The sequence below is a fragment of the Coregonus clupeaformis genome, chromosome 16 (genome assembly GCF_020615455.1).
Source record: "Coregonus clupeaformis isolate EN_2021a chromosome 16, ASM2061545v1, whole genome shotgun sequence".
NCBI classification, from domain to species: Eukaryota; Metazoa; Chordata; class Actinopteri; order Salmoniformes; family Salmonidae; genus Coregonus; species Coregonus clupeaformis.
The window spans coordinates 26,136,019-26,149,852 of record NC_059207.1 but is presented as its reverse complement, the minus strand read 5'-3'; the positions used below and the strand labels follow the sequence as shown (position 1 = coordinate 26,149,852).

At 40.9% G+C, this 13,834-nt stretch overlaps 1 pseudogene; it reads right to left on the bottom strand.

Annotated features, from left to right (window-relative positions):
- Window positions 1-707: 707 nt before the first annotated feature.
- Window positions 708-2,318, bottom strand: LOC121584297 (annotated as a pseudogene).
- Between the last annotated feature and the right edge of the window lie 11,516 nt (window positions 2,319-13,834).

Genomic DNA, 13,834 nt, shown 5'->3' with positions numbered 1-13,834 from the left:
AAAAAAAAGATCAAAACAGAAAATTGAAAAAATAGGAAAACAACAGTCGAACAGGGAGAAATGTTTATAAAAAAACTATAACAAGAACTGCTTGCCTGCCTGTCTTTGAGAGAGAAACGAGAGAGAGGCTGAGAGAGAGGGAGGGGCTGAGAGAGAGGGGTGGGTAGAGAAGAGCGAGCAGGGCTAGACTGGAGCCAGAGAGGCACGCTACCACAAGCCAACACAGGCTCCGGGATGGCGCCTGTGTTGGTAGGATTTCTGAGAGAATGAGAGATGCAAACAAGTCTTGAATAAGTATTGGTGGCGTGCAGATTATCACCCCAATCTTTGAAACTCTGATCCTCCTTAGCTCTGATACGTCAACGAGGACAGACATGGAAATAGAAAGAAAGAGAGAGAGATTACTATTACTACTACTATTACTACTACTACTACTGCTACTGCTATTACTATTACTATTACTACTACTATTACTACTAGTACTACTATTACTACTGCTATTAATATTACTACTACTATTACTATTACTATTACTATTGCTATTACTATTACTATTACTATTACTATTACTTGGTGGGTAAAAAGGCAGATGACAACTGACAAATAAAGTGTGTGTGTTCATCAGGTGTGTGTGTTTGTGTACTTACATGTTGTAGTTTTTCAATTAGAACTTATTCAGGTCCGCAAGGAACCATGTAACATGTGGGTTAATTGGCATTGGCTTCCTCTGAACAACCTTTCCTGTCTTGCGGCTTCCTCTGAACGACATTTCCGGTCTTGCGGCTCTCTCCTTCTTTCGGTGTGCATTTGGTTCCTTCAGGGTTTATTGGAACCAGGAACCTGCACAACCCAATAAAGAATATATGAAATCAGTTGAGGCATTGAAAAAATAACAATAAGAAATATAATTGCAATGTAAGTAACAGATGCTAAATGTAAGTGTTGGATCAATGAAACTTCAATGCTTACCGCCGTATCAGCTCCAAGGTTGCAGAGGACAACTCCTGGAATTCTATGTTAAAAACATAGAATGTGCTGAAGAGCACAGAGAGGGCAGCAGCAAAGTTGGACTCACTGTCCAAAACACAGACCACTCTCCCCTCGATCGACACCATCCATTTTGAGGAACCCAATAGAGTATTTCCTGAAATACACAAAAGTAAGGGTGTTAGAAAAAAAAGTTAGTGCATACTTACTAGGTATCTCTAGATAGGTACCACAATACTATATATTTCTGTTCCACCTTAAATAAAATAATTGTATTACCAAGCATGATCAGCCTTGGTGTGTCTGGCAAAGGAATTTGCGCCTCGACATCAACCCGACTTGCAGTGACCTAAAATCACAAAACATACATTAAAAAAATATTCAAATCATGTGTAATAGTACAGTATAAACACCATTAATCATATATACACTTTATAAGTATAAAAACACTATTCCTTACATCTGCCAAGAGGAACAGAGATTTGTCTTTCTCTTTGAAGTGGGTCATCAACAAAAGAATGGATTGGTTCTTATATCGTCATTGCCTCTGATGTAACTGTCGATTTCATTCAGCAGGCACTGGATCTCTCTCCTTCACTTGGTCTTTTGGCTTTTTAAAAAGTAGACAATTCTCTTACCCTTGTTCAGGAGAGCTTGAGTCAGGTGACTGTCAATCTCGATGCCAGTGAGGGTATTGAAGTGGTCGCAGAGCCATAACTTGGTGAAAAGGAAAAGCCACTGTCCCTGGAGGTCACTGTTGCTTGGAGGTGGACAAGTGTTGATCATGTGGCGTTGATAAGTGTATGTCAGCTTCATCAGGTAATCCATTCCACTCGTCTGCACCTCTGGGTCCCACACAGCTGAAAATGGTCGCCATCGTCTGTCTCTTGTCTGGGGTTTCTTTCTCTGGAAGGTCCTGTGGTTGCCAGTTGATGCAGCTATAACTGTCGACCTTAGTTCTTGCCTGTCCGCTGATGTCCCTTTCCTCTTCATTGTTCCCCTTGGGTCTACGGATTCTATCTAAAGTGCGGTTACGATTTTTATGCTCCACTCTGGTCTTAATCTTAGTGAACAGGGAGTGGTACCCACTGCCAAGTGGTTCTCCTTCCTCGGTCAGGTCTCCAAACGTCTTTGGGTACTGCATTACAATGGATTTTGCAATTTCACTGCATACAGCCTTATTGGGATTGGGGCAGTGCTCGCGCATGGCGTCGACAGTCTCCCTCACCATCTGCCGCCTCTACCCTCTTTCCTTGGGCAATGGCCTGCTTGAGGCTGGAGGGAATCTTCTGCCAAGGTACCTGGAAGTTGCTGACCCACAATGTGCTCATGTTAATCATTGTTGTTGTAGGCAAAGAAGAGGCCGGACTTAGAGGGGACAGCAGTTCACTCACACCACTGACTGACTCACAAAGCAGAGGGGATGATGAGCGACAACCAGAATCTTGAAAGAAGAAAAGATAAAACACTTTAGGCAAAAATTACAATGTGTAAGAAATACAGTCCTTACCAATGTTCCCTCTAATTGTTTTCGGCACTGAGCAAATTTCAGGTCTGCTGAGCGCAAACTTGAACATTGTGAACACTGAGTCTGTTCCCGCTTGAAGTTACAGTTTTAACAGTTTTCAACATAGGCGCACATGTACTCCTTGTAAAAAAGGTCAGCGTAGAGCCCTGCATGGCTGGCTACTGCTGCCTGCATTATTTCCAGACACAGAAAGGTATTCGACTGCCCAATATATTGTTTCACTTCAGAGAGGAGTAAAACTTTTCTTCTCCTGACACTTATGCCACAACATTGTACAATCAAAATGAACTAATAATCTTTCTTCATCTTTTCGCCGGCTACGCATGTTTGTCGAGGGACAGATCGTTAGAAAATACACCGACAAACAAACTATTTACAGATCAAAACCATTCAGCCTTGTCACGTCTCCTCCCGTTGCTCCCCTCCGGCGCTCTGATTCGCCGGTCTACTGAGCCACCGGTCTGAGTGCACCACCTCGGCAAACACAGGAATGGAAACCCAATGCACCCTAATCACCTCCAGCGCACCTGCACCTCATCATCTCATCACCACCACTATATAGCCCTGGACTGTTTGTTCACTGTTTGTTCATTGTTGTGTGTAATTGTTAGAGTTGTGTCTTTTACTCACGCTTTGTTATTCTCTTTCTCGTTGTTACATAAACCTTTACCTTGTTAATTCCTGCGTCTGCATCCTGCCTCTTCGTATACTCAGTGCTCGTCACAAGCCTATCCATTCTTAATTTTTCATTTTTTTTAAACTGTCTGTTAGGCTATGCGCTGCACTCTATCCCAGCACAAGAGGACAAACAAATAATTTACAGAAACATTTGTATATCTTTTTACTTTCTTTTATGTATTTTTTGTCATTTATGTCCCTTTTATTGCATTTGCATCGCTCCCTCATAGCATAAACCATTGATATTGAGGGCAAACAAATGAACTATTTACGGAACCTTTTTAACCTTGTGTGTGTGTGTGTGTGTGTGTGTACACTCTTAGAAAAAAGGGTTCCGAAAGGGTTCTTTGGCTGTCCCCATATAACCCTTTTTGGTTCCAGGTAGAACCCTTTGGGATCCAGGTAGAACCCTCTGTGGAAAGGGTTCTAAATGGAACCCAAAAGAGTTGTACCTGGAACCAAAAGGGTTATACATGTACCTGGAATCAAAAAGTGTTCTTCACAGAGTTCTCCTATGGGGACAGCCAAATAACCATTTTAGGTTCTAGATAGCACCTTTTTGTCATAACAATTACATAAACATAAATTATCAATCAAGATCTCTACTCTCTGCCTGAAGGACTGAAGCAATTTCCGGCACTGTATTGATGTCAAATGGTATTTTATGTCCTCCGGCTGAACATTTTCAAGGTCTTTAATATACTCCACTCCAACATTTCCCCTCAGATGCTCCAACAAAGATCTCACCGTCTCGGTCTCCAACTCGGGCAATTGGTTTTTAATTGCATCTTGAAGACCCTCCATGCCTACACTGGTTTAAGGAGAACACACTGAGTGATGCAGGGAAGCAACAGGGAAACCTGACACTTTGTAAACTGGTTGTGGGTAATAATCACTCAGACTATCTGCATTAACACACACATAATTAATCACAGAATCTGGTATAAAATGAACCCCAAGATCGACCAGTGACACAGACTGATACACACCAACAATTAAATGGACCTGTGATTCTGTGATCAGAATCAGTGAGATCTTTCCAAATGTGTATCCGTCATCATTTTCTCCCATTACAACAACAAGGCCTTTAGTGTATGTTGTTCCTTTGTATACAACTTTAGACACCTCTGCAGTGCTTTGCTTTGTGAACCCTTTGGACTGTACAGCTCCCTGAATAGCGTTGTTATATAATTGCTCCTCAAATTCATTCATGACACCAACAACTTCAATGCTATGTGGAAACAATTGGCCGTTGCATAAGTAAGATTGCCTCTCAGACAATGTTTTGCACAGGTTTGCAAAGTTGAGAAGTTTTCTGGCACACTCCTTGAAGTAGGAGTGCTTGCTCTCAAACCTCAGTGTCCACAAACGAATGAGTGGCCCAAATTGCAGGATGAGGTCGGGGTAGTGTAACAAGTAGTGATGCTTTGGTTTCAGTTTGGAGTCAGGTAACATAGTGCTTCTCAAATGCACATATTCTTCAATCAGAACCCTGAAGTATGTAATCTGATTGTGACTAATTTTGTGGGCACAAATTAACTCAACCATCTCCCTCAGTTTGAGACACAAGTGGCAATTCTGGGCTGCATGGCCCCCAAGTTTTTCTCCGTTTGGTTTGATCTCACACGGCTTGTTATGTGCTTCGGTCCCTGTATGTCTGAGCTGTGACATGCATCTATTTAACTGGACATATGTGAAAGGTTTTTCCACAGTTACAAGATACTTAATGAAAAGGGCCAAGTCATATGACACTATTCCTTCAAATAAATCATGGCATAGACAAGGAGGAAGCCCTTTACACACATAGAAGTGGTTCAAAGTGTTGAACACAGAATCGAACTTGATTCCTTGAATTATGTATTGGTCAGTGGTGGACAGCTCCTCAACACTGTCTTGATAGTTACTGATTGTTCTCTTTGGGCCAAGCTTGTGAGGTGCTCTTTGAAAGGTCTCTCTGTCAACTAAGCAGTATCGGCAGAAATACTTACTACAGCTAAAGATTTCTGTAAACCCACCAATACAGTGGGACCCAAGATTGTCCCCAGCAATGGTGATCAATTACCCTTTAAGAGTTTCCCCATCCCCTATCTCAAAGCCTGAATCCTCAATATCCTTAAGATCTGCAATCAGATTGGAAAATACTTTCTCATACCCAAAACATTTAAAATCAATACCAATTGCATGGGATCGATTGATGATCGATTGTGGGGCAGAATCTCACCCAGTGTCATGTATACTGCCAGGATTTTGTGTTTTTTACCTGAGCCTAGAGCATTTGCCACTTCAAATGCATCCTGGTAGAGAATGATAGACAATGATGAGGGGGACTCTTGTAACAGTACATTTTCCTTTACATTTTTTCCATCTGTCACATCCTCTAAAACATTGGCAACAGAGACATGCATTTTTGCCTGTTTGTATTGGTCTTTCATAGTTGACTGTCCCAGGAGAGATTTCAGTTTGTCTTTGATAGGGATGTATTGACAGAAACGTTCCTTGCCACTAGCATCTGAACCAAGGTAAATCTGAGAGGGCTCAAAATAGCTAAAGTTCTTTTTGAAAAATGGCTTTCGTGTTTTGTCCGACCTGTAAGCAGATCTTCTTCTGATACTTCATCAATGATTTGCTTTATCTCACTGTCCTGCAACTTAAGCATAGACAACTTCTCGTGGAGTTTTGAAAGCACACATTTCATTCCATGGTTATGGACCTCCTGAAACTCCTCTATTATGGACTGTTTTGTGCTGGCTGGCAACAGCATTTTGGCATGCCTCTTTAAGTAAAACAAGGCTAAGTTACTCAAGAATGCCTCTTGGTCAACTTCATCAACTACATCATCTTTATCGACATGTGCATCTGCGAGTGTGACAGTCTCATCATCTACTGTGTTTTCTACATGTTGTCTGACATGACTGTGATCTGCAACCGGCTCCTTATGTTTTCTGCTCAGATGGGTGTTAAAAGATGACCTGACCTGGACATTTCTGGAGCAGCCTCTATGGGGACAAAACACCTTTTTCCCATCTCTGATGCCATCTCAAATGAGCACACAAAACTGAAAAAATAGGGTTCTGAAATGAGCATCCCTGAACCTGGCAGGTCCATGGGAATTCTCCTTGTTGAGTCGCCTCATTCTGAGGTTTTGTCGTTTTATGAAGCCTATATACATGGGATTTAAAAGCAGAGAAGTTCTTAAAAATGCAAGGGCACTCCTCTACCCCACAAGTAAAACTGTAGTCCGCCACATTTCTATGTGTTTTTTTGCATGAGTGATGAATGCTTTAATATTTAGAACAGAAATTGCAGGATTTACACCTGTACCTTCCCAATAAAGCTACTTCCAGCTACCAGCCATCCTGCAAAATGAAAATTACACTACCCCCAGCCACCAAATTGCATGCACACACCTGAAGAACTATCAAGCTATACCATGCAACTCATGCCAACCACACAATCTCAAGAAAAACTATTTTAATAGACTACAAGGCTAAATAAAATATAAATCTGTGCCTGATGTTTCAGATATAATTAATTTAACATTGCCTAATTAATGGATGGATAAGGATAACTTCTGAAAAGATTAGCAAAAGCACGAGGAAAATTCAACTAATGCGGGAAAATGCCACAACCATCGCCCTGAATAATGCTAGCGAGCTAACCACACAATCTGAAGAAAATGAAAAAATATAAATGTAATATCCTGCAGGGCAAAATATCTGTCTGTGCCTGTTGTTGCTGAATTAATTAATTTTATGATTTAATAAGGATAACAAAAGTAGGGGGAATATTCCACTACACTTCTGCTAAATCACACGCACCTCCAGACTGAATAGAGCTAACTAGAGATATTTAGAGAAAGGTGTCCAATGGAGTTCCTCATCTCTGAGCTATGGCTGACGTTAGCAAGCACCATTCCCCTTTCATCTGAGATGCCTCTCATTCCAACTACAGAATCCCCCCCAAATTATACATCGCAAGGCAGAATGTCAGTCCGTGCCTGCTGACAAACTAAAGGTACATTCGACCTAGCTAAACTCTCGCTCCCTCCCTAGGTGGACAGTCTTTTTATGTAGCTTACAACCACTTTGCCAATAATAGCGTTAGCACCATGCCACCATGTCATGCACCCACCAGTTAAGTAGCCTATCCAAAGAAATACACATATGGATTTCTGCACGTTGTTAGTACTAAAATGATTTGCTCTATAGCTACAATATCACTGATTATTTTACCAGTGAGAAATATCAACGCAAAAGACCGACGTGTCAACTTGGCTAGCTAACACAATCCAAACAAGCTAGCTAGTTAACATTAGTAGTTTAGTTAAGAAAACAGGCAGTAGGTATATGGAAGTATATAGTATATGGAAGTAGTACATACCTAGCAGCTGATCAAAAATATTTAGCCGACTTTTTCACGAAAATAAAATATAAAATAGCTCGAGAAGAACAGAAAGCTTATTTTCTCATGAGTCTTCCCTCACAGACCGTTTGGCGCGGAGCATCGCATTAATGGAAATCAAGACTGTACTCAGGGCAGGCCTGGTTGTAGATAATAATATAATATAATATGCCATTTAGCAGACGCTTTTATCCAAGGCGACTTACAGTCATGCGTGCATCATATATATTTTTTTGTGTATGGGTGGTCCCGGGGATCGAACCAGGATTGAGTCGCGTCGGGGACAATGTTATCATTTTAGCTTTCCCTAACCTTTACCTAATTATCCTAACCTGCCATGTTAATTATCCTAACATGCTGTGTTAATTCTCATAACCTCCTACGAAAAGTAACTTCTGCTTGTCAAAACCGGCAGACCTGCCCTGAGAACATTATTGGTTTCAACTATGCGATACAGCTCTCTTTCTCTCTCTCATACACACACACAACAGACCGTTTGGCGCCGCCAAGTACAGCAGTGTTCGGGTACTACTGTAAAGAAATACAGTAAGTTAGAGTATTTTTCAGCATTTTACCCATAAAGCAGTGCAATGTACAGCATTAAAAGCTGTAAAACACAATTAAGGTATTTTACTGTGCATTCTACAGTGTTTTACTGTTGAAACTATAGTGGGGCTAGGTGTGGAGCCAGAGACCGCAGCAGGGGTCAGACTGGATGAACCAGTTTCTACATTTGAATGAGTGGGGGATGGGTGACTTGAATGTGGTGGTTCCCTAAGGTCATCTGAGTCATTGGCACTATTGAAGATTTAAAAAAAAACATTCAGTAAGAACTCAAGTTTACTATTACATTATTTTAGCTGGGGGTGAGCCCTGCATCAATACTTTTACGGATGAGGCCTGCATCAATACATCAAATAAACAACACATCTATAAACATATATAGAGTATGGGGTACACAATCACTATAATTATATATGTGTACCAATAGTAAATAAGACACTCAAAAGCCACAGCATGTCATAGTCAACATAAAATACACAGCCTATGCTAATACATTGTATATTGTAGGTAATTATATATTTATTTAAAAAAGCCACTCCATTCCAGCCATTATTATGAACATTCCTCCCGTGACCAGCCTCCACTGGCTTTTATATAGACCCACAATGTATAGCCTGTGTATTTTATGTTGACTATGAAATGCTGTGGTTTGAGTGCTTTATTTACTATTGGTACAAATATTTTATTATAATGATTGCTATATACAGTGGGGAGAACAAGTATTTGATACACTGCCGATTTTGCAGGTTTTCCTACTTACAAAGCATGTAGAGGTCTGTAATTTTTATCATCATACACTTCAACTGTCAGAGACGGAATCTAAAACAAAAATCCAGAAAATAACATTGTATGATTTTTAAGTAATTAATTTGCATTTTATTGCATGACATAAGTATTTCATCACCTACCAACCAGTAAGAATTCCGGCTCTCACAGACCTGTTAGTTTTTCTTTAAGAAGCCCTCCTGTTCTCCACTCATTACCTGTATTAACTGCACCTGTTTGAACTCATTACCTGTATAAAAGACACCTGTCCACACAATCAATCAAACAGACTCCAACCTCTCCACAATGGCCAAGACCAGATAGCTGTGTACGGACATCAGGGATAAAATTGTAGACCTGCACAAGGCTGGGATGGGCTACAGGACAATAGGCAAGCAGCTTGGTGAGAAGGCAACAACTGTTGGCACAATTATTAGAAAATGGAAGAAGTTCAAGATGACGGTCAAACATCCTCGGTCTGGGGCCCCATGGAAGATCTCACCTCGTGGGGCATCAATGATCATGAGGAAGGTGAGGGATCAGCCCAGAACTACACGGCAGGACCTGGTCAATGACCTGAAGAGAGCTGGGACCACAGTCTCAAAGAAAACCATTAGTAACACACTACGCCGTCATGGATTAAAAATCCTGCAGTGCACGCAAGGTCCCCCTGCTCAAGCCAGCGCATGTCCAGGCCCGTCTAAAGTTTGCCATTGACCATCTGGATGATCCAGAGGATGAATGGGAGAAGGTCATGTGGTCTGATGAGACAAAAATAGAGCTTTTTGGTCTAAACTCCACTCGCCGTGTTTGGAGGAAGAAGAAGGATGAGTTCAACCCCAAGAACACCATCCCAACCGTGAAGCATGGAGGTGGAAACATCATTCTTTGGGGATGCTTTTCTGCAAAGGGGACAGGACGACTGCACCGTATTGAGGGGAGGATGGATGGGGCCATGTATCGTGAGATCTTGGCCAACAACCTCCTTCCCTCAGTAAGAGCATTGAAGATGGGTCGTGGCTGGGTCTTCCAGCATGACAACGACCCGAAACACACAGCCAGGGCAACTAAGGAGTGGCTCCGTAAGAAGCATCTCAAGGTCCTGGAGTGGCTTAGCCAGTCTCCAGACCTGAACCCAATAGAAAATCTTTGGAGGGAGCTGAAAGTCCGTATTGCCCAGCGACAGCCCCGAAACCTGAAGGATCTGGAGAAGGTCTGTATGGAGAAGGTCTGTATAGACTCCTGAGTGGCGCAGTGGTCTAAGGCACTGCATCGCAGTGCTAGCTGTGACACTAGAGATCCTGGTTCGCATCCAGGCTCTGTCATAGCCGGCCGCGACCGGGAGACCAATGGGGCGGCGCGCAATTGGCCCAGCGTCGTCCAGGGTAGGGGAGGGAATGGCCGGCAGGGATGTAGCTCAGTTGATAGAGCATGGCGTTTGCAACGCCAGGGTTGTGGGTTCAATTCCCACAGGGGGTATGAAAAAATTAATAATGTATGCATTAACTGTAAGTCGCTCTGGATAAGAGCGTCTGCTAAATGACTAAAATGTAAATGAGAAGTGGGCCAAAATCCCTGCTGCAGTGTGTGCAAACCTGGTCAAGACCTACAGGAAACGTATGATATCTGTAATTGCAAACAAAGGTTTCTGTACCAAATATTAAGTTCTGCTTTTCTGATGTATCAAATACTTATGTCACGCAATAAAAATGCAAATTAATTACTTAAAAATCATACAATGTGATTTTCTGGATTTTTAGATTCCGTCTCTCACAGTTGAAGTGTACCTATGATAAAAATTACAGACTTACATGCTTTGTAAGTAGGAAAACCTGCAAAATCGGCAGTGTATCAAATACTTGTTCTCCCCACTGTATATATATATATATATATATATATATATACACATACATACATACATATATATATATATATATATAAATAAAATCAATCAAAAAAATAAATAAAACGAATAATATGCAACCATTCAAACAAGTGCATTAGCATGAGAAGAAAAAACGTATTTCACTTACCAGTCTAATGTCGTGTCCATTTATTCAGTGGTTGAGTCAAAACCAGTCTGGTTATGTGTCATTTTCACAGTCGATTTCCGCTATAATGTCGTCCAAATCTGTATATCTGGACTTTGATTTAGCTTTTCCAGTGTTAGAAGCGATTTACTAAAATTGCTGAAAACTTTGTAAAACTAAATCGAGCTGTGCGTAATGAAAACTCCTCTTGGTCCTTTTGATTTTCAATGGAGATTGAGTCCCGTTGCACGTAGGCTTAGCACAATGGCTTTTACTCATACAAAGGACCATCTCATACTCAAAATAATTTTGGCCCATTACTCCTGACAGAGCTGGTGTAACTGAGTCAGGCTTGTAGGCCTCCTTGCTCGCACATGCTTTTTAAGTTCCGCTTTGTGATGGCCACTCCAATACCTTGACTTTGTTCTCCTTAAGACATTTTGCCACAACTTTGGAAATATGCTTGGGGTCATTGTCCATTTTGAAGACCCATTTGATACCAAGCTTTTACTTCCTGACTGATATCTTGAGATGTTGTTTCAATATATCCACATAATATGCCATCTATTTTGTGAAGTGCACCCGTCCCTCCTGCAGCAAAGCACCCCCACAGCATGATGGTGCCAACCCCGTGCTTCACGGTTGGGATGGTGTTCTTTAACTTGCAAGTCACCCCCTTTTTCATCCAAACATAACGATGGTCATTATGGGAAAACAGTTATATTTTTGTTTCATCATACCAGAGGACATTTCTCCAAAGAGTACGATCTTTGTCCCCATGTGCAGTTTCAAACTGTAGTCTGTCTTTTTTATGGCGGTTTTGGAGCAGTGGCTTCTCCCTTGCTGAGCGGCCTTTCAGGTTATGTCAATATAGGACTCATTTTACTGTGGATATAGATACTTTTGTACCTGTTTCCTCCAGCATCTTCACAAGGTCCTTTGCTGTTGTTCTGGGATTGATTTGCACTTTTCGCACCAAAGTACGTTCATCTCTAGGAGACAGAACACGTCTCCTTCCTGAGCGGTATGACGGCTGCGTGGTCCCATGGTGATTATACTTGCGTACTATTGTTTGTACAGATGAACGTGATACCTTCAGGCATTTGGAAATTGCTCCGAAGGACGAACCAGACTTGTGGAGGTCTACAAAATATTTTTCTGAGGTCTTGGCTGATTTCTTTTGATTTTCCCATGATGTCAAGCAAAGAGGCACTGAGTTTGAAGGTAGGCCTTGAAATACATCCACAGGTACACCTCCAATTGACTCAAATGATGTCAATTAGCCTATCAGAAGTTTCTAAAGCCATGACATCATTTTCAGAAATTTTCCAAGCTGTTTAAAGGCACAGTCAACTTAATATATGTAAACTTCTGACACACTAGAATTGTGATACAGTGAATTATAAGTGAAATAATCTGTCTGTAAACAATTGTTGGAAACATTACTTGTGTCATGCACAAAGTAGATGTCCTTACCGACTTGCCAAAACTATAGTTTGTTAACAAGAAATTTGTGGAGTTGTTGAAAAACGAGTTTTAATGACTCCAACCTAAGTGTATGTAAACTTCCGACTTCAACTGTAAATGTCAGTGAAAATGTGCTTTTGTTTACAATGTCATTGTAATCATATTATCCTTATTGAGCAACAACTGTCCCGATTTCGGGACACCCATCCAGTAGAGGTTAATGATAAGAAGTAGAAGCTCAGTATTGTGTACATGTAAGTCAGAATAAAAACAGAGCTTGACCAGTCTTGATTAGTTGGCTCTGGAAGGTCATGGATCTTTACAAATGCTAATAGCCCCTATAACCGTGTCTATTGTACTCATATCTCACCCCGGTTCAGCTCAGCAGGCAATCCACGCCAAACATTTATTTAGTAGGCCTATAACCTAGTTCATATAAAGTTAATGGAGTCTATATTCATGCAATCATCAATTAAAGATCCAATATCAAATAAATGTTCAAATCAAACTTCAATTCAAACTTTATTTGAAGTGCATTTTAAATAGCAACACTCAAAGCAATAAAATGAAAAAACAAGCACGGCAATAAAAGAGATCACATTTTATCAAAGATCATTAAACACAAAGCGGTCATTAAATAAAAGGCCAAGCTAAAAAGACTGGTTGACAAATGGGATTTTAACACCCTATGCAGTTTCACGGTACAATGCAAAGTTCCATATAAAAACATTGATTAAAAAAAAAAGTTATACACACATAAAATAAACACAAATAATGATGAAATCAAACGTTTATTACCGTTATAATTTAAGAAATAAACAGTAGCTTTGCTCTCAAATTCCCAAAGCTCCTTGATTTCTCATAGTTTCACCTCTAAGTAGCCTAATGCTTAAAAGCAGTCCTTCTTGAAACTGGTACTGCCACAGTTACTGTCTCTGTAGTCCTGGAACACTGCACTTTATATGGGCAATGTACACAGCGCTTGATATTCTCTGAACTGGAATAAATTGTGCCTCTGATACAGATTCCAATGCCTTGCCCTAAACCTCAATAGGGGGCTTGAAATAATATTGATTCAGATGTTTTAGGAACCAATTTACACAGCCATGACATGAGAAATGTGTGTGTTTTCATGTGCTGGACCAACAAGCACATCACAAGAGAACATCTGTGTTACTATGCCTGGTGTTATCTGGTTGAATGATTGGTGGGCCCATCGTCAGTGACGAACCACTTTGCAAGTATACATGATAAGCGAAAACATCTACTTTGATCAGTGCCTATAACCTATCCAAGCATGTCTATCTTATCATGTTGTCCTGTCAGCTGTACAATGGTGAGATCATTGTTTGTATAAATTAATGTGAAGACACTATACAGATCGTTCCTGTCTTCACTTGCTATGACAAACAAC